Source organism: Diuraphis noxia, unplaced genomic scaffold (genome assembly GCF_037042655.1).
Source record: "Diuraphis noxia isolate RWA-SAM2 unplaced genomic scaffold, SU_Dnox_SAM2 contig0004, whole genome shotgun sequence".
In the NCBI taxonomy this organism is placed as follows: domain Eukaryota; kingdom Metazoa; phylum Arthropoda; class Insecta; order Hemiptera; family Aphididae; genus Diuraphis; species Diuraphis noxia.
The window spans coordinates 1,744,129-1,766,175 of NW_028301714.1; positions in this window are offsets into that span (position 1 = coordinate 1,744,129).

Below are 22,047 nucleotides of genomic sequence, written 5' to 3' on the forward strand. Positions count from 1 at the left end.
CCCAAATTTTTTTTCTATTTTTTGTATTCACCCAAATGTATTGTAAATACGTGTTTTAGATGTATAATAATGTGAACTTAACGATAAAAATATAAAAAGTATGATTAGTTTAATAGAAATGACTTAAGACGATATTTAGCGGAATTATCACCATTTTTTACCAAATTTTTTTTCTATTTTTTGTATTCACCCAAATGTATTGTAAACACGTTTTTTAGATGTAAAATAATGTGAACTTAACGTTAAAAATATAAAAAGTATGATTAGTTTAATAGAAATGACTTAAGACGATATTTAGCGGATTCATCACCTGTATTTCAAAATTTATTTACGACCTTTTATATTCACCCAAATGTATTGTAAAGACGTGTTATAGATGTAAAATAATGTGAACTTAACGATAAAAATATAAAAAGTATGATTAGTTCAATACAAATGACTTTAAACGATATTTAGCGGAATTATAACCATTTTTTACCCAATTTTTTCCCAAATTTTTTTTCTATTTTTTGTATTCACCCAAATGTATTGTAAACACGTGTTTTAGATGTAAAATAATGTGAACTTAACGTTAAAAATATAAAAAGTATGATTAGTTTAATAGAAATGACTTAAGACGATATTTAGCGGATTCATCACCTGTATTTCAAAATTTTTTTACGACCTTTTATATTCACCCAAATGTATTTTAAAGACGTGTTTTAGATGTAAAATAATGTGAACTTAACGATAAAGATATAAAAAGTATGATTAGTTCAATACAAATGACTTTAAACGATATTTAGCGGAATTATCACCATTTTTTACCAAATTTTTTCCCAAATTTTTTTTCTATTTTTTGTATTCACCCAAATGTATTGTAAATACGTGTTTTAGATGTAAAACAATGTGAACTTAACGTTAAAAATATAAAAAGTATGATTAGTTTAATAGAAATGACTTAAGACGATATTTAGCGGATTCATCACCTGTATTTCAAAATTTTTTTAAGACCTTTTATATTCACCCAAATGTATTGTAAAGACGTTTTTTAGATGTAAAATAATGTGAACTTAACGATAAAAATATAAAAAGTATGATTAGTTCAATACAAATGACTTTAAACGATATTTAGCGGAATTATCACCATTTTTTACCAAATTTTTTTTCTATTTTTTGTATTCACCCAAATGTATTGTAAACACGTTTTTTAGATGTAAAATAATGTGAACTTAACGTTAAAAATATAAAAAGTATGATTAGTTTAATAGAAATGACTTAAGACGATATTTAGCGGATTCATCACCTGTATTTCAAAATTTATTTACGACCTTTTATATTCACCCAAATGTATTGTAAAGACGTGTTATAGATGTAAAATAATGTGAACTTAACGATAAAAATATAAAAAGTATGATTAGTTCAATACAAATGACTTTAAACGATATTTAGCGGAATTATAACCATTTTTTACCCAATTTTTTCCCAAATTTTTTTTCTATTTTTTGTATTCACCCAAATGTATTGTAAACACGTGTTTTAGATGTAAAATAATGTGAACTTAACGTTAAAAATATAAAAAGTATGATTAGTTTAATAGAAATGACTTAAGACGATATTTAGCGGATTCATCACCTGTATTTCAAAATTTTTTTACGACCTTTATATTCACCCAAATGTATTTTAAAGACGTGTTTTAGATGTAAAATAATGTGAACTTAACGATAAAGATATAAAAAGTATGATTAGTTCAATACAAATGACTTTAAACGATATTTAGCGGAATTATCACCATTTTTTACCAAATTTTTTCCCAAATTTTTTTTCTATTTTTTGTATTCACCCAAATGTATTGTAAATACGTGTTTTAGATGTAAAACAATGTGAACTTAACGTTAAAAATATAAAAAGTATGATTAGTTTAATAGAAATGACTTAAGACGATATTTAGCGGATTCATCACCTGTATTTCAAAATTTTTTTAAGACCTTTTATATTCACCCAAATGTATTGTAAAGACGTTTTTTAGATGTAAAATAATGTGAACTTAACGATAAAAATATAAAAAGTATGATTAGTTCAATACAAATGACTTTAAACGATATTTAGCGGAATTATCACCATTTTTTACCAAATTTTTTCCCAAATTTTTTTTCTATTTTTTGTATTCACCCAAATGTATTGTAAATACGTGTTTTAGATGTAAAATAATGTGAACTTAACGATAAAAATATAAAAAGTATGATTAGTTTAATAGAAATGACTTAAGACGATATTTAGCGGATTCATCACCATTTTTTACCCAATTTTTTCCCAAATTTTTTTTCTATTTTTTGTATTCACCCAAATGTATTGTAAATACGTGTTTTAGATGTAAAATAATGTGAACTTAACGATAAAAATATAAAAAGTATGATTAGTTCAATACAAATGACTTTAAACGATATTTAGCGGAATTATCACCATTTTTTACCAAATTTTTTCCCAAATTTTTTATCTATTTTTTGTATTCACCCAAATGTATTGTAAATACGTGTTTTAGATGTAAAATAATGTGAACTTAACGATAAAAATATAAAAAGTATGATTAGTTCAATACAAATGACTTTAAACGATATTTAGCGGAATTATCACCATTTTTTACCCAATTTTTTCCCAAATTTTATTTCTATTTTTTGTATTCACCCAAATGTATTGTAAACACGTGTTTTAGATGTAAAATAATGTGAACTTAACGTTAAAAATATAAAAAGTATGATTAGTTTAATAGAAATGACTTAAGACGATATTTAGCGGATTCATCACCTGTATTTCAAAATTTTTTTACGACCTTTTATATTCACCCAAATATATTGTAAATACGTGTTTTAGATGTAAAATAATGTGAACTTAACGATAAAAATATAAAAAGTATGATTAGTTCAATACAAATGACTTTAAACGATATTTAGCGGAATTATCACCATTTTTTACCAAATTTTTTCCCAAATTTTTTTTCTATTTTTTGTATTCACCCAAATGTATTGTAAATACGTGTTTTAGATGTAAAATAATGTGAACTTAACGATAAAAATATAAAAAGTATGATTAGTTCAATACAAATGACTTTAAACGATATTTAGCGGAATTATCACCATTTTTTACCAAATTTTTTCCCAAATTTTTTTTCTATTTTTTGTATTCACCCAAATGTATTGTAAATACGTGTTTTAGATGTAAAACAATGTGAACTTAACGTTAAAAATATAAAAAGTATGATTAGTTTAATAGAAATGACTTAAGACGATATTTAGCGGATTCATCACCTGTATTTCAATATTTTTTTAAGACCTTTTATATTCACCCAAATGTATTGTAAAGACGTTTTTTAGATGTAAAATAATGTGAACTTAACGATAAAAATATAAAAAGTATGATTAGTTCAATACAAATGACTTTAAACGATATTTAGCGGAATTATCACCATTTTTTACCAAATTTTTTCCCAAATTTTTTTTCTATTTTTTGTATTCACCCAAATGTATTGTAAATACGTGTTTTAGATGTAAAATAATGTGAACTTAACGATAAAAATATAAAAAGTATGATTAGTTTAATAGAAATGACTTAAGACGATATTTAGCGGATTCATCACCATTTTTTACCCAATTTTTTCCCAAATTTTTTTTCTATTTTTTGTATTCACCCAAATGTATTGTAAATACGTGTTTTAGATGTAAAATAATGTGAACTTAACGATAAAAATATAAAAAGTATGATTAGTTCAATACAAATGACTTTAAACGATATTTAGCGGAATTATCACCATTTTTTACCAAATTTTTTCCCAAATTTTTTATCTATTTTTATTATTCACCCAAATGTATTTCAAATACGTGTTTTAGATGTAAAATAATGTGAACTTAACGATAAAAATATAAAAAGTATGATTAGTTCAATACAAATGACTTTAAACGATATTTAGCGGAATTATCACCATTTTTTACCCAATTTTTTCCCAAATTTTTTTTCTATTTTTTGTATTCACCCAAATGTATTGTAAACACGTGTTTTAGATGTAAAATAATGTGAACTTAACGTTAAAAATATAAAAAGTATGATTAGTTTAATAGAAATGACTTAAGACGATATTTAGCGGATTCATCACCTGTATTTCAAAATTTTTTTACGACCTTTTATATTCACCCAAATGTATTTTAAAGACGTGTTTTAGATGTAAAATAATGTGAACTTAACGATAAAGATATAAAAAGTATGATTAGTTCAATACAAATGACTTTAAACGATATTTAGCGGAATTATCACCATTTTTTACCAAATTTTTTCCCAAATTTTTTTTCTATTTTTTGTATTCACCCAAATGTATTGTAAATACGTGTTTTAGATGTAAAACAATGTGAACTTAACGTTAAAAATATAAAAAGTATGATTAGTTTAATAGAAATGACTTAAGACGATATTTAGCGGATTCATCACCTGTATTTCAAAAATTTTTTAAGACCTTTTATATTTACCCAAATGTATTGTAAAGACGTTTTTTAGATGTAAAATAATGTGAACTTAACGATAAAAATATAAAAAGTATGATTAGTTCAATACAAATGACTTTAAACGATATTTAGCGGAATTATCACCATTTTTTACCAAATTTTTTCCCAAATTTTTTTTCTATTTTTTGTATTCACCCAAATGTATTGTAAATACGTGTTTTAGATGTATAATAATGTGAACTTAACGATAAAAATATAAAAAGTATGATTAGTTTAATAGAAATGACTTAAGACGATATTTAGCGGATTCATCACCATTTTTTACCCAATTTTTTCCCAAATTTTTTTTCTATTTTTTGTATTCACCCAAATGTATTGTAAATACGTGTTTTAGATGTAAAATAATGTGAACTTAACGATAAAAATATAAAAAGTATGATTAGTTCAATACAAATGACTTTAAACGATATTTAGCGGAATTATCACCATTTTTTACCAAATTTTTTTTCTATTTTTTGTATTCACCCAAATGTATTGTAAACACGTTTTTTAGATGTAAAATAATGTGAACTTAACGTTAAAAATATAAAAAGTATGATTAGTTTAATAGAAATGACTTAAGACGATATTTAGCGGATTCATCACCTGTATTTCAAAATTTATTTACGACCTTTTATATTCACCCAAATGTATTGTAAAGACGTGTTATAGATGTAAAATAATGTGAACTTAACGATAAAAATATAAAAAGTATGATTAGTTCAATACAAATGACTTTAAACGATATTTAGCGGAATTATAACCATTTTTTACCCAATTTTTTCCCAAATTTTTTTTCTATTTTTTGTATTCACCCAAATGTATTGTAAACACGTGTTTTAGATGTAAAATAATGTGAACTTAACGTTAAAAATATAAAAAGTATGATTAGTTTAATAGAAATGACTTAAGACGATATTTAGCGGATTCATCACCTGTATTTCAAAATTTTTTTACGACCTTTTATATTCACCCAAATGTATTTTAAAGACGTGTTTTAGATGTAAAATAATGTGAACTTAACGATAAAGATATAAAAAGTATGATTAGTTCAATACAAATGACTTTAAACGATATTTAGCGGAATTATCACCATTTTTTACCAAATTTTTTCCCAAATGTTTTTTCTATTTTTTGTATTCACCCAAATGTATTGTAAATACGTGTTTTAGATGTAAAACAATGTGAACTTAACGTTAAAAATATAAAAAGTATGATTAGTTTAATAGAAATGACTTAAGACGATATTTAGCGGATTCATCACCTGTATTTCAAAATTTTTTTAAGACCTTTTATATTCACCCAAATGTATTGTAAAGACGTTTTTTAGATGTAAAATAATGTGAACTTAACGATAAAAATATAAAAAGTATGATTAGTTCAATACAAATGACTTTAAACGATATTTAGCGGAATTATCACCATTTTTTACCAAATTTTTTCCCAAATTTTTTTTCTATTTTTTGTATTCACCCAAATGTATTGTAAATACGTGTTTTAGATGTAAAATAATGTGAACTTAACGATAAAAATATAAAAAGTATGATTAGTTTAATAGAAATGACTTAAGACGATATTTAGCGGATTCATCACCATTTTTTACCCAATTTTTTCCCAAATTTTTTTTCTATTTTTTGTATTCACCCAAATGTATTGTAAATACGTGTTTTAGATGTAAAATAATGTGAACTTAACGATAAAAATATAAAAAGTATGATTAGTTCAATACAAATGACTTTAAACGATATTTAGCGGAATTATCACCATTTTTTACCAAATTTTTTCCCAAATTTTTTATCTATTTTTTGTATTCACCCAAATGTATTGTAAATACGTGTTTTAGATGTAAAATAATGTGAACTTAACGATAAAAATATAAAAAGTATGATTAGTTCAATACAAATGACTTTAAACGATATTTAGCGGAATTATCACCATTTTTTACCCAATTTTTTCCCAAATTTTATTTCTATTTTTTGTATTCACCCAAATGTATTGTAAACACGTGTTTTAGATGTAAAATAATGTGAACTTAACGTTAAAAATATAAAAAGTATGATTAGTTTAATAGAAATGACTTAAGACGATATTTAGCGGATTCATCACCTGTATTTCAAAATTTTTTTACGACCTTTTATATTCACCCAAATGTATTGTAAAGACGTGTTTTAGATGTAAAATAATGTGAACTTAACGATAAAAATATAAAAAGTATGATTAGTTCAATACAAATGACTTTAAACGATATTTAGCGGATTCATCACCTGTATTTCAAAATTTTTTTAAGACCTTTTATATTCACCCAAATGTATTGTAAAGACGTTTTTTAGATGTAAAATAATGTGAACTTAACGATAAAAATATAAAAAGTATGATTAGTTCAATACAAATGACTTTAAACGATATTTAGCGGAATTATCACCATTTTTTACCCAATTTTTTCCCAAATTTTTTTTCTATTTTTTGTATTCACCCAAATGTATTGTAAATACGTGTTTTAGATGTAAAACAATGTGAACTTAACGTTAAAAATATAAAAAGTATGATTAGTTTAATAGAAATGACTTAAGACGATATTTAGCGGATTCATCACCTGTATTTCAAAATTTTTTTAAGACCTTTTATATTCACCCAAATGTATTGTAAAGACGTTTTTTAGATGTAAAATAATGTGAACTTAACGATAAAAATATAAAAAGTATGATTAGTTCAATACAAATGACTTTAAACGATATTTAGCGGAATTATCACCATTTTTTACCCAATTTTTTCCCAAATTTTTTTTCTATTTTTTGTATTCACCCAAATGTATTGTAAACACGTGTTTTAGATGTAAAATAATGTGAACTTAACGTTAAAAATATAAAAAGTATGATTAGTTTAATAGAAATGACTTAAGACGATATTTAGCGGATTCATCACCTGTATTTCAAAATTTTTTTACGACCTTTTATATTCACCCAAATGTATTTTAAAGACGTGTTTTAGATGTAAAATAATGTGAACTTAACGATAAAGATATAAAAAGTATGATTAGTTCAATACAAATGACTTTAAACGATATTTAGCGGAATTATCACCATTTTTTACCAAATTTTTTCCCAAATTTTTTTTCTATTTTTTGTATTCACCCAAATGTATTGTAAATACGTGTTTTAGATGTAAAACAATGTGAACTTAACGTTAAAAATATAAAAAGTATGATTAGTTTAATAGAAATGACTTAAAACGATATTTAGCGGATTCATCACCTGTATTTCAAAATTTTTTTAAGACCTTTTATATTCACCCAAATGTATTGTAAAGACGTTTTTTAGATGTAAAATAATGTGAACTTAACGATAAAAATATAAAAAGTATGATTAGTTCAATACAAATGACTTTAAACGATATTTAGCGGAATTATCACCATTTTTTCCCAAATTTTTTTTCTATTTTTTAAATTCACCCAAATGTATTGTAAATACGTGTTTTAGATGTAAAATAATGTGAACTTAACGATAAAAATATAAAAAGTATGATTAGTTTAATAGAAATGACTTAAGACGATATTTAGCGGATTCATCACCATTTTTTACCCAATTTTTTCCCAAATTTTTTTTCTATTTTTTGTATTCACCCAAATGTATTGTAAATACGTGTTTTAGATGTAAAATAATGTGAACTTAACGATAAAAATATAAAAAGTATGATTAGTTCAATACAAATGACTTTAAACGATATTTAGCGGAATTATCACCATTTTTTACCAAATTTTTTCCCAAATTTTTTATCTATTTTTTGTATTCACCCAAATGTATTGTAAATACGTGTTTTAGATGTAAAATAATGTGAACTTAACGATAAAAATATAAAAAGTATGATTAGTTCAATACAAATGACTTTAAACGATATTTAGCGGAATTATCACCATTTTTTACCCAATTTTTTCCCAAATTTTATTTCTATTTTTTGTATTCACCCAAATGTATTGTAAACACGTGTTTTAGATGTAAAATAATGTGAACTTAACGTTAAAAATATAAAAAGTATGATTAGTTTAATAGAAATGACTTAAGACGATATTTAGCGGATTCATCACCTGTATTTCAAAATTTTTTTACGACCTTTTATATTCACCCAAATGTATTGTAAAGACGTGTTTTAGATGTAAAATAATGTGAACTTAACGATAAAAATATAAAAAGTATGATTAGTTCAATACAAATGACTTTAAACGATATTTAGCGGAATTATCACCATTTTTTACCAAATTTTTTTTTCTATTTTTTGTATTCACCCAAATGTATTGTAAACACGTGATTTAGATGTAAAATAATGTGAACTTAACGTTAAAAATATAAAAAGTATGATTAGTTTAATAGAAATGACTTAAGACGATATTTAGCGGATTCATCACCTGTATTTCAAAATTTTTTTGCGACCTTTTATATTCACCCAAATGTATTGTAAAGACGTGTTTTAGATGTAAAATAATGTGAACTTAACGATAAAAATATAAAAAGTATGATTAGTTCAATACAAATGACTTTAAACGATATTTAGCGGATTCATCACCTGTATTTCAAAATTTTTTTAAGACCTTTTATATTCACCCAAATGTATTGTAAAGACGTTTTTTAGATGTAAAATAATGTGAACTTAACGATAAAAATATAAAAAGTATGATTAGTTCAATACAAATGACTTTAAACGATATTTAGCGGAATTATCACCATTTTTTACCCAATTTTTTCCCAAATTTTTTTTCTATTTTTTGTATTCACCCAAATGTATTGTAAATACGTGTTTTAGATGTAAAACAATGTGAACTTAACGTTAAAAATATAAAAAGTATGATTAGTTTAATAGAAATGACTTAAGACGATATTTAGCGGATTCATCACCTGTATTTCAAAATTTTTTTAAGACCTTTTATATTCACCCAAATGTATTGTAAAGACGTTTTTTAGATGTAAAATAATGTGAACTTAACGATAAAAATATAAAAAGTATGATTAGTTCAATACAAATGACTTTAAACGATATTTAGCGGAATTATCACCATTTTTTACCCAATTTTTTCCCAAATTTTTTTTCTATTTTTTGTATTCACCCAAATGTATTGTAAACACGTGTTTTAGATGTAAAATAATGTGAACTTAACGTTAAAAATATAAAAAGTATGATTAGTTTAATAGAAATGACTTAAGACGATATTTAGCGGATTCATCACCTGTATTTCAAAATTTTTTTACGACCTTTTATATTCACCCAAATGTATTTTAAAGACGTGTTTTAGATGTAAAATAATGTGAACTTAACGATAAAGATATAAAAAGTATGATTAGTTCAATACAAATGACTTTAAACGATATTTAGCGGAATTATCACCATTTTTTACCAAATTTTTTCCCAAATTTTTTTTCTATTTTTTGTATTCACCCAAATGTATTGTAAATACGTGTTTTAGATGTAAAACAATGTGAACTTAACGTTAAAAATATAAAAAGTATGATTAGTTTAATAGAAATGACTTAAAACGATATTTAGCGGATTCATCACCTGTATTTCAAAATTTTTTTAAGACCTTTTATATTCACCCAAATGTATTGTAAAGACGTTTTTTAGATGTAAAATAATGTGAACTTAACGATAAAAATATAAAAAGTATGATTAGTTCAATACAAATGACTTTAAACGATATTTAGCGGAATTATCACCATTTTTTCCCAAATTTTTTTTCTATTTTTTGTATTCACCCAAATGTATTGTAAATACGTGTTTTAGATGTAAAATAATGTGAACTTAACGATAAAAATATAAAAAGTATGATTAGTTTAATAGAAATGACTTAAGACGATATTTAGCGGATTCATCACCATTTTTTACCCAATTTTTTCCCAAATTTTTTTTCTATTTTTTGTATTCACCCAAATGTATTGTAAATACGTGTTTTAGATGTAAAATAATGTGAACTTAACGATAAAAATATAAAAAGTATGATTAGTTCAATACAAATGACTTTAAACGATATTTAGCGGAATTATCACCATTTTTTACCAAATTTTTTCCCAAATTTTTTATCTATTTTTTGTATTCACCCAAATGTATTGTAAATACGTGTTTTAGATGTAAAATAATGTGAACTTAACGATAAAAATATAAAAAGTATGATTAGTTCAATACAAATGACTTTAAACGATATTTAGCGGAATTATCACCATTTTTTACCAAATTTTTTTTTCTATTTTTTGTATTCACCCAAATGTATTGTAAACACGTGATTTAGATGTAAAATAATGTGAACTTAACGTTAAAAATATAAAAAGAATGATTAGTTTAATAAAAAATGACTTAAGACGATATTTAGCGGATTCATCACCTGTATTTCAAAATTTTTTTACGACCTTTTATATTCACCCAAATATATTGTAAAGACGTGTTTTAGATGTAAAATTATGTGAACTTAACGATAAAAATATAAAAAGTATGATTAGTTCAATACAAATGACTTTAAACGATATTTAGCGGAATTATCACCATTTTTTACCCAATTTTTTCCCAAATTTTTTTTCTATTTTTTGTATTCACCCAAATGTATTGTAAACACGTGTTTTAGATGTAAAATAATGTGAACTTAACGTTAAAAATATAAAAAGTATGATTAGTTTAATAGAAATGACTTAAGACGATATTTAGCGGATTCATCACCTGTATTTAGAAATTTTTTTACGACCTTTTATATTCACCCAAATGTATTATAAAGACGTTTTTTAGATGTAAAATAATGTGAACTTAACGATAAAAATATAAAAAGTATGATTAGTTCAATACAAATGACTTTAAACGATATTTAGCGGAATTATCACCATTTTTTACCAAATTTTTTCCCAAATTTTTTTTCTATTTTTTGTATTCACCCAAATGTATTGTAAATACGTGTTTTAGATGTAAAATAATGTGAACTTAACGATAAAAATATAAAAAGTATGATTAGTTCAATACAAATGACTTTAAACGATATTTAGCGGAATTATCACCATTTTTTACCAAATTTTTTTTCTATTTTTTGTATTCACCCAAATGTATTGTAAACACGTGTTTTAGATGTAAAATAATGTGAACTTAACGTTAAAAATATAAAAAGTATGATTAGTTTAATAGAAATGACTTAAGACGATATTTAGCGGATTCATCACCATTTTTTACCCAATTTTTTCCCAAATTTTTTTTCTATTTTTTGTATTCACCCAAATGTATTGTAAATACGTGTTTTAGATGTAAAATAATGTGAACTTAACGTTAAAAATATAAAAAGTATGATTAGTTTAATAGAAATGACTTAAGACGATATTTAGCGGATTCATCACCTGTATTTCAAAATTTTTTTGCGACCTTTTATATTCACCCAAATGTATTGTAAAGACGTGTTTTAGATGTAAAATAATGTGAACTTAACGATAAAAATATAAAAAGTATGATTAGTTCAATACAAATGACTTTAAACGATATTTAGCGGATTCATCACCTGTATTTCAAAATTTTTTTAAGACCTTTTATATTCACCCAAATGTATTGTAAAGACGTTTTTTAGATGTAAAATAATGTGAACTTAACGATAAAAATATAAAAAGTATGATTAGTTCAATACAAATGACTTTAAACGATATTTAGCGGAATTATCACCATTTTTTACCCAATTTTTTCCCAAATTTTTTTTCTATTTTTTGTATTCACCCAAATGTATTGTAAATACGTGTTTTAGATGTAAAACAATGTGAACTTAACGTTAAAAATATAAAAAGTATGATTAGTTTAATAGAAATGACTTAAGACGATATTTAGCGGATTCATCACCTGTATTTCAAAATTTTTTTAAGACCTTTTATATTCACCCAAATGTATTGTAAAGACGTTTTTTAGATGTAAAATAATGTGAACTTAACGATAAAAATATAAAAAGTATGATTAGTTCAATACAAATGACTTTAAACGATATTTAGCGGAATTATCACCATTTTTTACCCAATTTTTTCCCAAATTTTTTTTCTATTTTTTGTATTCACCCAAATGTATTGTAAACACGTGTTTTAGATGTAAAATAATGTGAACTTAACGTTAAAAATATAAAAAGTATGATTAGTTTAATAGAAATGACTTAAGACGATATTTAGCGGATTCATCACCTGTATTTCAAAATTTTTTTACGACCTTTTATATTCACCCAAATGTATTTTAAAGACGTGTTTTAGATGTAAAATAATGTGAACTTAACGATAAAGATATAAAAAGTATGATTAGTTCAATACAAATGACTTTAAACGATATTTAGCGGAATTATCACCATTTTTTACCAAATTTTTTCCCAAATTTTTTTTCTATTTTTTGTATTCACCCAAATGTATTGTAAATACGTGTTTTAGATGTAAAACAATGTGAACTTAACGTTAAAAATATAAAAAGTATGATTAGTTTAATAGAAATGACTTAAAACGATATTTAGCGGATTCATCACCTGTATTTCAAAATTTTTTTAAGACCTTTTATATTCACCCAAATGTATTGTAAAGACGTTTTTTAGATGTAAAATAATGTGAACTTAACGATAAAAATATAAAAAGTATGATTAGTTCAATACAAATGACTTTAAACGATATTTAGCGGAATTATCACCATTTTTTCCCAAATTTTTTTTCTATTTTTTGTATTCACCCAAATGTATTGTAAATACGTGTTTTAGATGTAAAATAATGTGAACTTAACGATAAAAATATAAAAAGTATGATTAGTTTAATAGAAATGACTTAAGACGATATTTAGCGGATTCATCACCATTTTTTACCCAATTTTTTCCCAAATTTTTTTTCTATTTTTTGTATTCACCCAAATGTATTGTAAATACGTGTTTTAGATGTAAAATAATGTGAACTTAACGATAAAAATATAAAAAGTATGATTAGTTCAATACAAATGACTTTAAACGATATTTAGCGGAATTATCACCATTTTTTACCAAATTTTTTCCCAAATTTTTTATCTATTTTTTGTATTCACCCAAATGTATTGTAAATACGTGTTTTAGATGTAAAATAATGTGAACTTAACGATAAAAATATAAAAAGTATGATTAGTTCAATACAAATGACTTTAAACGATATTTAGCGGAATTATCACCATTTTTTACCAAATTTTTTTTTCTATTTTTTGTATTCACCCAAATGTATTGTAAACACGTGATTTAGATGTAAAATAATGTGAACTTAACGTTAAAAATATAAAAAGAATGATTAGTTTAATAAAAAATGACTTAAGACGATATTTAGCGGATTCATCACCTGTATTTCAAAATTTTTTTACGACCTTTTATATTCACCCAAATATATTGTAAAGACGTGTTTTAGATGTAAAATTATGTGAACTTAACGATAAAAATATAAAAAGTATGATTAGTTCAATACAAATGACTTTAAACGATATTTAGCGGAATTATCACCATTTTTTACCCAATTTTTTCCCAAATTTTTTTTCTATTTTTTGTATTCACCCAAATGTATTGTAAACACGTGTTTTAGATGTAAAATAATGTGAACTTAACGTTAAAAATATAAAAAGTATGATTAGTTTAATAGAAATGACTTAAGACGATATTTAGCGGATTCATCACCTGTATTTAGAAATTTTTTTACGACCTTTTATATTCACCCAAATGTATTATAAAGACGTTTTTTAGATGTAAAATAATGTGAACTTAACGATAAAAATATAAAAAGTATGATTAGTTCAATACAAATGACTTTAAACGATATTTAGCGGAATTATCACCATTTTTTACCAAATTTTTTCCCAAATTTTTTTTCTATTTTTTGTATTCACCCAAATGTATTGTAAATACGTGTTTTAGATGTAAAATAATGTGAACTTAACGATAAAAATATAAAAAGTATGATTAGTTCAATACAAATGACTTTAAACGATATTTAGCGGAATTATCACCATTTTTTACCAAATTTTTTTTCTATTTTTTGTATTCACCCAAATGTATTGTAAACACGTGTTTTAGATGTAAAATAATGTGAACTTAACGTTAAAAATATAAAAAGTATGATTAGTTTAATAGAAATGACTTAAGACGATATTTAGCGGATTCATCACCATTTTTTACCCAATTTTTTCCCAAATTTTTTTTCTATTTTTTGTATTCACCCAAATGTATTGTAAATACGTGTTTTAGATGTAAAATAATGTGAACTTAACGATAAAAATATAAAAAGTATGATTAGTTCAATACAAATGACTTTAAACGATATTTAGCGGAATTATCACCATTTTTTACCAAATTTTTTTTCTATTTTTTGTATTCACCCAAATGTATTGTAAACACGTGATTTAGATGTAAAATAATGTGAACTTAACGTTAAAAATATAAAAAGTATGATTAGTTTAATAAAAAATGACTTAAGACGATATTTAGCGGATTCATCACCTGTATTTCAAAATTTTTTTACGACCTTTTATATTCACCCAAATGTATTGTAAAGACGTGATTTAGATGTAAAATTATGTGAACTTAACGATAAAAATATAAAAAGTATGATTAGGTCAATACAAATGACTTTAAACGATATTTAGCGGAATTATCACCATTTTTTACCCAATTTTTTCCCAAATTTTTTTTCTATTTTTTGTATTCACCCAAATGTATTGTAAACACGTGTTTTAGATGTAAAATAATGTGAACTTAACGTTAAAAATATAAAAAGTATGATTAGTTTAATAGAAATGACTTAAGACGATATTTAGCGGATTCATCACCTGTATTTCAAAATTTTTTTACGACCTTTTATATTCACCCAAACGTATTGTAAAGACGTGTTTTAGATGTAAAATAATGTGAACTTAACGATAAAAATATAAAAAGTATGATTAGTTCAATACAAATGACTTTAAACGATATTTAGCGGAATTATCACCATTTTTTACCAAATTTTTTCCCAAATTTTTTTTCTATTTTTTGTATTCACCCAAATGTATTGTAAATACGTGTTTTAGATGTAAAATAATGTGAACTTAACGATAAAAATATAAAAAGTATGATTAGTTCAATACAAATGACTTTAAACGATATTTAGCGGAATTATCACCATTTTTTACCAAATTTTTTCCCAAATTTTTTTTCTATTTTTTGTATTCACCCAAATGTATTGTAAATACGTGTTTTAGATGTAAAATAATGTGAACTTAACGATAAAAATATAAAAAGTATGATTAGTTCAATACAAATGACTTTAAACGATATTTAGCGGAATTATCACCATTTTTTACCAAATTTTTTTTCTATTTTTTGTATTCACCCAAATGTATTGTAAACACGTGTTTTAGATGTAAAATAATGTGAACTTAACGTTAAAAATATAAAAAGTATGATTAGTTTAATAGAAATGACTTAAGACGACATTTAGCATATTCATCACCTGTATTTCAAAATTTCTTTACGACCTTTTATATTCACCCAAATGTATTGTAAAGACGTGTTTTAGATGTAAAATAATGTGAACTTAACGATTAAAATATAAAAAGTATGATTAGTTCAATACAAATGACTTTAAACGATATTTAGCGGAATTATCACCATTTTTTACCAAATTTTTTTTCTATTTTTTGTATTCACCCAAATGTATTGTAAATACGTGTTTTAGATGTAAAATAATGTGAACTTAACGTTAAAAATATAAAAAGTATGATTAGTTTAATAGAAATGACTTAAGACGATATTTAGCGGATTCATCACCTGTATTTCAAAATTTTTTTACGACCTTTTATATTCACCCAAATGTATTGTAAAGACGTGTTTTAGATGTAAAATAATGTGAACTTAACGATAAAAATATAAATAGTATGATTAGTTCAATACAAATGACTTTAAACGATATTTAGCGGAATTATCACCATTTTTTACCAAATTTTTTCCCAAATTTTTTTTCTATTTTTTGTATTCACCCAAATGTATTGTAAATACGTGTTTTAGATGTAAAATAATGTGAACTTAACGATAAAAATATAAAAAGTATGATTAGTTCAATACAAATGACTTTAAACGATATTTAGCGGAATTATCACCATTTTTTACCAAATTTTTTTTCTATTTTTTGTATTCACCCAAATGTATTGTAAACACGTGTTTTAGATGTAAAATAATGTGAACTTAACGTTAAAAATATAAAAAGTATGATTAGTTTAATAGAAATGACTTAAGACGATATTTAGCGGATTGATCTCCTGTATTTCAAAATTTTTTTACGACCTTTTATATTCACACAAATGTATTGTCAAGACGTGTTTTAGATGTAAAATTATGTGAACTTAACGATAAAAATATAAAAAGTATGATTAGTTCAATACAAATGACTTTAAACGATATTTAGCGGAATTATCACCATTTGTTACCAAATTTTTTTTCTATTTTTTGTATTCACCCAAATGTATTGTAAACACGTGTTTTAGATGTAAAATAATGTGAAATTAACGTTAAAAATATAAAAAGTATGATTAGTTTAATAGAAATGACTTAAGACGATATTTAGCGGATTCATCACCTGTATTTCAAAATTTTTTTACGACCTTTTATGTTCACCCAAATGTATTGTAAAGACGTGTTTTAGATGTAAAATAATGTGAACTTAACGATAAAGATATAAAAAGTATGATTAGTTCAATACAAATGACTTTAAACGATATTTAGCGGAATTATCACCATTTTTTACCAAATTTTTTCCCAAATTTTTTTTCTATTTTTTGTATTCACCCAAATGTATTGTAAATACGTGTTTTAGATATAAAATAATGTGAACTTAACGATAAAAATATAAAAAGTATGATTAGTTCAATACAAATGACTTTAAACGATATTTAGCGGAATTATCACCATTTTTTACCAAATTTTTTTTCTATTTTTTGTATTCACCCAAATGTATTGTAAACACGTTTTTTAGATGTAAAATAATGTGAACTTAACGATAAAAATATAAAAAGTATGATTAGTTTAATAGAAATGACTTAAGACGATATTTAGCGGATTCATCACCTGTATTTCAAAATTTTTTTACGACCTTTTATATTCACCCAAATGTATTGTAAAGACGTTTTTTAGATGTAAAATAATGTGAACTTAACGATAAAAATATAAAAAGTATGATTAGTTCAATACAAATGACTTTAAACGATATTTAGCGGAATTATCACCATTTTTTACCAAATTTTTTCCCAAATTTTTTTTCTATTTTTTGTATTCACCCAAATGTATTGTAAATACGTGTTTTAGATGTAAAATAATGTGAACTTAACGATAAAAATATAAAAAGTATGATTAGTTCAATACAAATGACTTTAAACGATATTTAGCGGAATTATCACCATTTTTTACCAAATTTTTTTTCTATTTTTTGTATTCACCCAAATGTATTGTAAACACGTGTTTTAGATGTAAAATAATGTGAAATTAACGTTAAAAATATAAAAAGTATGATTAGTTTAATAGAAATGACTTAAGACGATATTTAGCGGATTCATCACCTGTATTTCAAAATTTTTTTACGACCTTTTATGTTCACCCAAATGTATTGTAAAGACGTGTTTTAGATGTAAAATAATGTGAACTTAACGATAAAGATATAAAAAGTATGATTAGTTCAATACAAATGACTTTAAACGATATTTAGCGGAATTATCACCATTTTTTACCAAATTTTTTCCCAAATTTTTTTTCTATTTTTTGTATTCACCCAAATGTATTGTAAATACGTGTTTTAGATATAAAATAATGTGAACTTAACGATAAAAATATAAAAAGTATGATTAGTTCAATACAAATGACTTTAAACGATATTTAGCGGAATTATCACCATTTTTTACCAAATTTTTTCCCAAATTTTTTTTCTATTTTTTGTATTCACCCAAATGTATTGTAAATACGTGTTTTAGATGTAAAATAATGTGAACTTAACGATAAAAATATAAAAAGTATGATTAGTTCAATACAAATGACTTTAAACGATATTTAGCGGAATTATCACCATTTTTTACCAAATTTTTTTTCTATTTTTTGTATTCACCCAAATGTATTGTAAACACGTGTTTTAGATGTAAAATAATGTGAACTTAACGTTAAAAATATAAAAAGTATGATAAGTTTAATAGAAATGACTTAAGACGATATTTAGCGGATTCATCACCTGTATATCAAATTTTTTTTACGACCTTTTATATTCACCCAAATGTATTGTAAAGACGTGTTTTAGATGTAAAATAATGTGAACTTAACGATAAAAATATAAAAAGTATGATTAGTTCAATACAAATGACTTTAAACGATATTTAGCGGAATTATCACAATTTTTTACCCAATTTTTTCCCAAATTTTTTTTCTATTTTATTGTATTCACCCAAATGTATTGTAAACACGTGTTTTAGATGTAAAATAATGTGAACTTAACGTTAAAAATATAAAAAGTATGATTAGTTTAATAGAAATGACTTAAGACGATATTTAGCGGATTCATCACCTGTATTTCAAAATTTTTTTACGACCTTTTATGTTCACCCAAATGTATTGTAAAGACGTGTTTTAGATGTAAAATAATGTGAACTTAACGATAAAGATATAAAAAGTATGATTAGTTCAATACAAATGACTTTAAACGATATTTAGCGGAATTATCACCATTTTTTACCCAATTTTTTCCCAAATTTTTTTTCTATTTTTTGTATTCACCCAAATGTATTGTAAATACGTGTTTTAGATGTAAAATAATGTGAACTTAACGATAAAAATATAAAAAGTATGATTAGTTCAATACAAATGACTTTAAACGATATTTAGCGGAATTATCACCATTTTTTACCAAATTTTTTCCCAAATTTTTTTTCTATTTTTTGTATTCACCCAAATGTATTGTAAATACGTGTTTTAGATGTAAAATAATGTGAACTTAACGATAAAAATATAAAAAGTATGATTAGTTCAATACAAATGACTTTAAACGATATTTAGCGGAATTATCACCATTTTTTACCAAATTTTTTCCCAAATTTTTTTTCTATTTTTTGTATTCACCCAAATGTATTGTAAACACGTGTTTTAGATGTAAAATAATGTGAACTTAACGTTAAAAATATAAAAAGTATGATTAGTTTAATAGAAATGACTTAAGACGATATTTAGCGGATTCATCACCTGTATTTCAAAATTTTTTTACGACCTTTTATATTCACCCAAATGTATTGTAAAGACGTGTTTTAGATGTAAAATAATGTGAACTTAACGATAAAAATATAAATAGTATGATTAGTTCAATACAAATGACTTTAAACGATATTTAGCGGAATTATCACCATTTTTTACCAAATTTTTTCCCAAATTTTTTTTCTATTTTTTGTATTCACCCAAATGTATTGTAAATACGTGTTTTAGATGTAAAATAATGTGAACTTAACGATAAAAATATAAAAAGTATGATTAGTTCAATACAAATGACTTTAAACGATATTTAACGGAATTATCACCATTTTTTACCAAATTTTTTTTCTATTTTTTGTATTCACCCAAATGTATTGTAAACACGTGTTTTAGATGTAAAATAATGTGAACTTAACGTTAAAAATATAAAAAGTATGATAAGTTTAATAGAAATGACTTAAGACGATATTTAGCGGATTCATCACCTGTATATCAAATTTTTTTTACGACCTTTTATATTCACCCAAATGTATTGTAAAGACGTGTTTTAGATGTAAAATAATGTGAACTTAACGATAAAAATATAAAAAGTATGATTAGTTCAATACAAATGACTTTAAACGATATTTAGCGGAATTATCACAATTTTTTACCCAATTTTTTCCCAAATTTTTTTTCTATTTTATTGTATTCACCCAAATGTATTGTAAACACGTGTTTTAGATGTAAAATAATGTGAACTTAACGTTAAAAATATAAAAAGTATGATTAGTTTAATAGAAATGACTTAAGACGATATTTAGCGGATTCATCACCTGTATTTCAAAATTTTTTTACGACCTTTTATGTTCACCCAAATGTATTGTAAAGACGTGTTTTAGATGTAAAATAATGTGAACTTAACGATAAAGATATAAAAAGTATGATTAGTTCAATACAAATGACTTTAAACGATATTTAGCGGAATTATCACCATTTTTTACCCAATTTTTTCCCAAATTTTTTTTCTATTTTTTGTATTCACCCAAATGTATTGTAAATACGTGTTTTAGATGTAAAATAATGTGAACTTAACGATAAAAATATAAAAAGTATGATTAGTTCAATACAAATGACTTTAAACGATATTTAGCGGAATTATCACCATTTTTTACCAAATTTTTTCCCAAATTTTTTTTCTATTTTTTGTATTCACCCAAATGTATTGTAAATACGTGTTTTAGATGTAAAATAATGTGAACTTAACGATAAAAATATAAAAAGTATGATTAGTTCAATACAAATGACTTTAAACGATATTTAGCGGAATTATCACCATTTTTTACCAAATTTTTTCCCAAATTTTTTTTCTATTTTTTGTATTCACCCAAATGTATTGTAAACACGTGTTTTAGATGTAAAATAATGTGAACTTAACGTTAAATATATAAAAAGTATGATTAGTTTAATAGAAATGACTTAAGACGATATTTAGCGGATTCATCACCTGTATTTCAAAATTTTTTTACGACCTTTTATATTCACCCAAATGTATTGTAAAGACGTGTTTTAGATGTAAAATAATGTGAACTTAACGATAAAAATATAAATAGTATGATTAGTTCAATACAAATGACTTTAAACGATATTTAGCGGAATTATCACCATTTTTTACCAAATTTTTTCCCAAATTTTTTTTCTATTTTTTGTATTCACCCAAATGTATTGTAAATACGTGTTTTAGATGTAAAATAATGTGAACTTAACGATAAAAATATAAAAAGTATGATTAGTTCAATACAAATGACTTTAAACGATATTTAGCGGAATTATCACCATTTTTTACCAAATTTTTTTTCTATTTTTTGTATTCACCCAAATGTATTGTAAACACGTGTTTTAGATGTAAAATAATGTGAACTTAACGTTAAAAATATAAAAAGTATGATTAGTTTAATAGAAATGACTTAAGACGATATTTAGCGGATTGATCTCCTGTATTTCAAAATTTTTTTACGACCTTCTATATTCACCCAAATGTATTGTCAAGACGTGTTTTAGATGTAAAATAATGTGAACTTAACGATAAAAATATAAAAAGTATGATTAGTTCAATACAAATGACTTTAAACGATATTTAGCGGAATTATCACCATTTTTTACCAAATTTTTTTTCTATTTTTTGTATTCACCCAAATGTATTGTAAACACGTGTTTTAGATGTAAAATAATGTGAACTTAACGTTAAAAATATAAAAAGTATGATAAGTTTAATAGAAATGACTTAAGACGATATTTAGCGGATTCATCACCTGTATATCAAATTTTTTTTACGACCTTTTATAT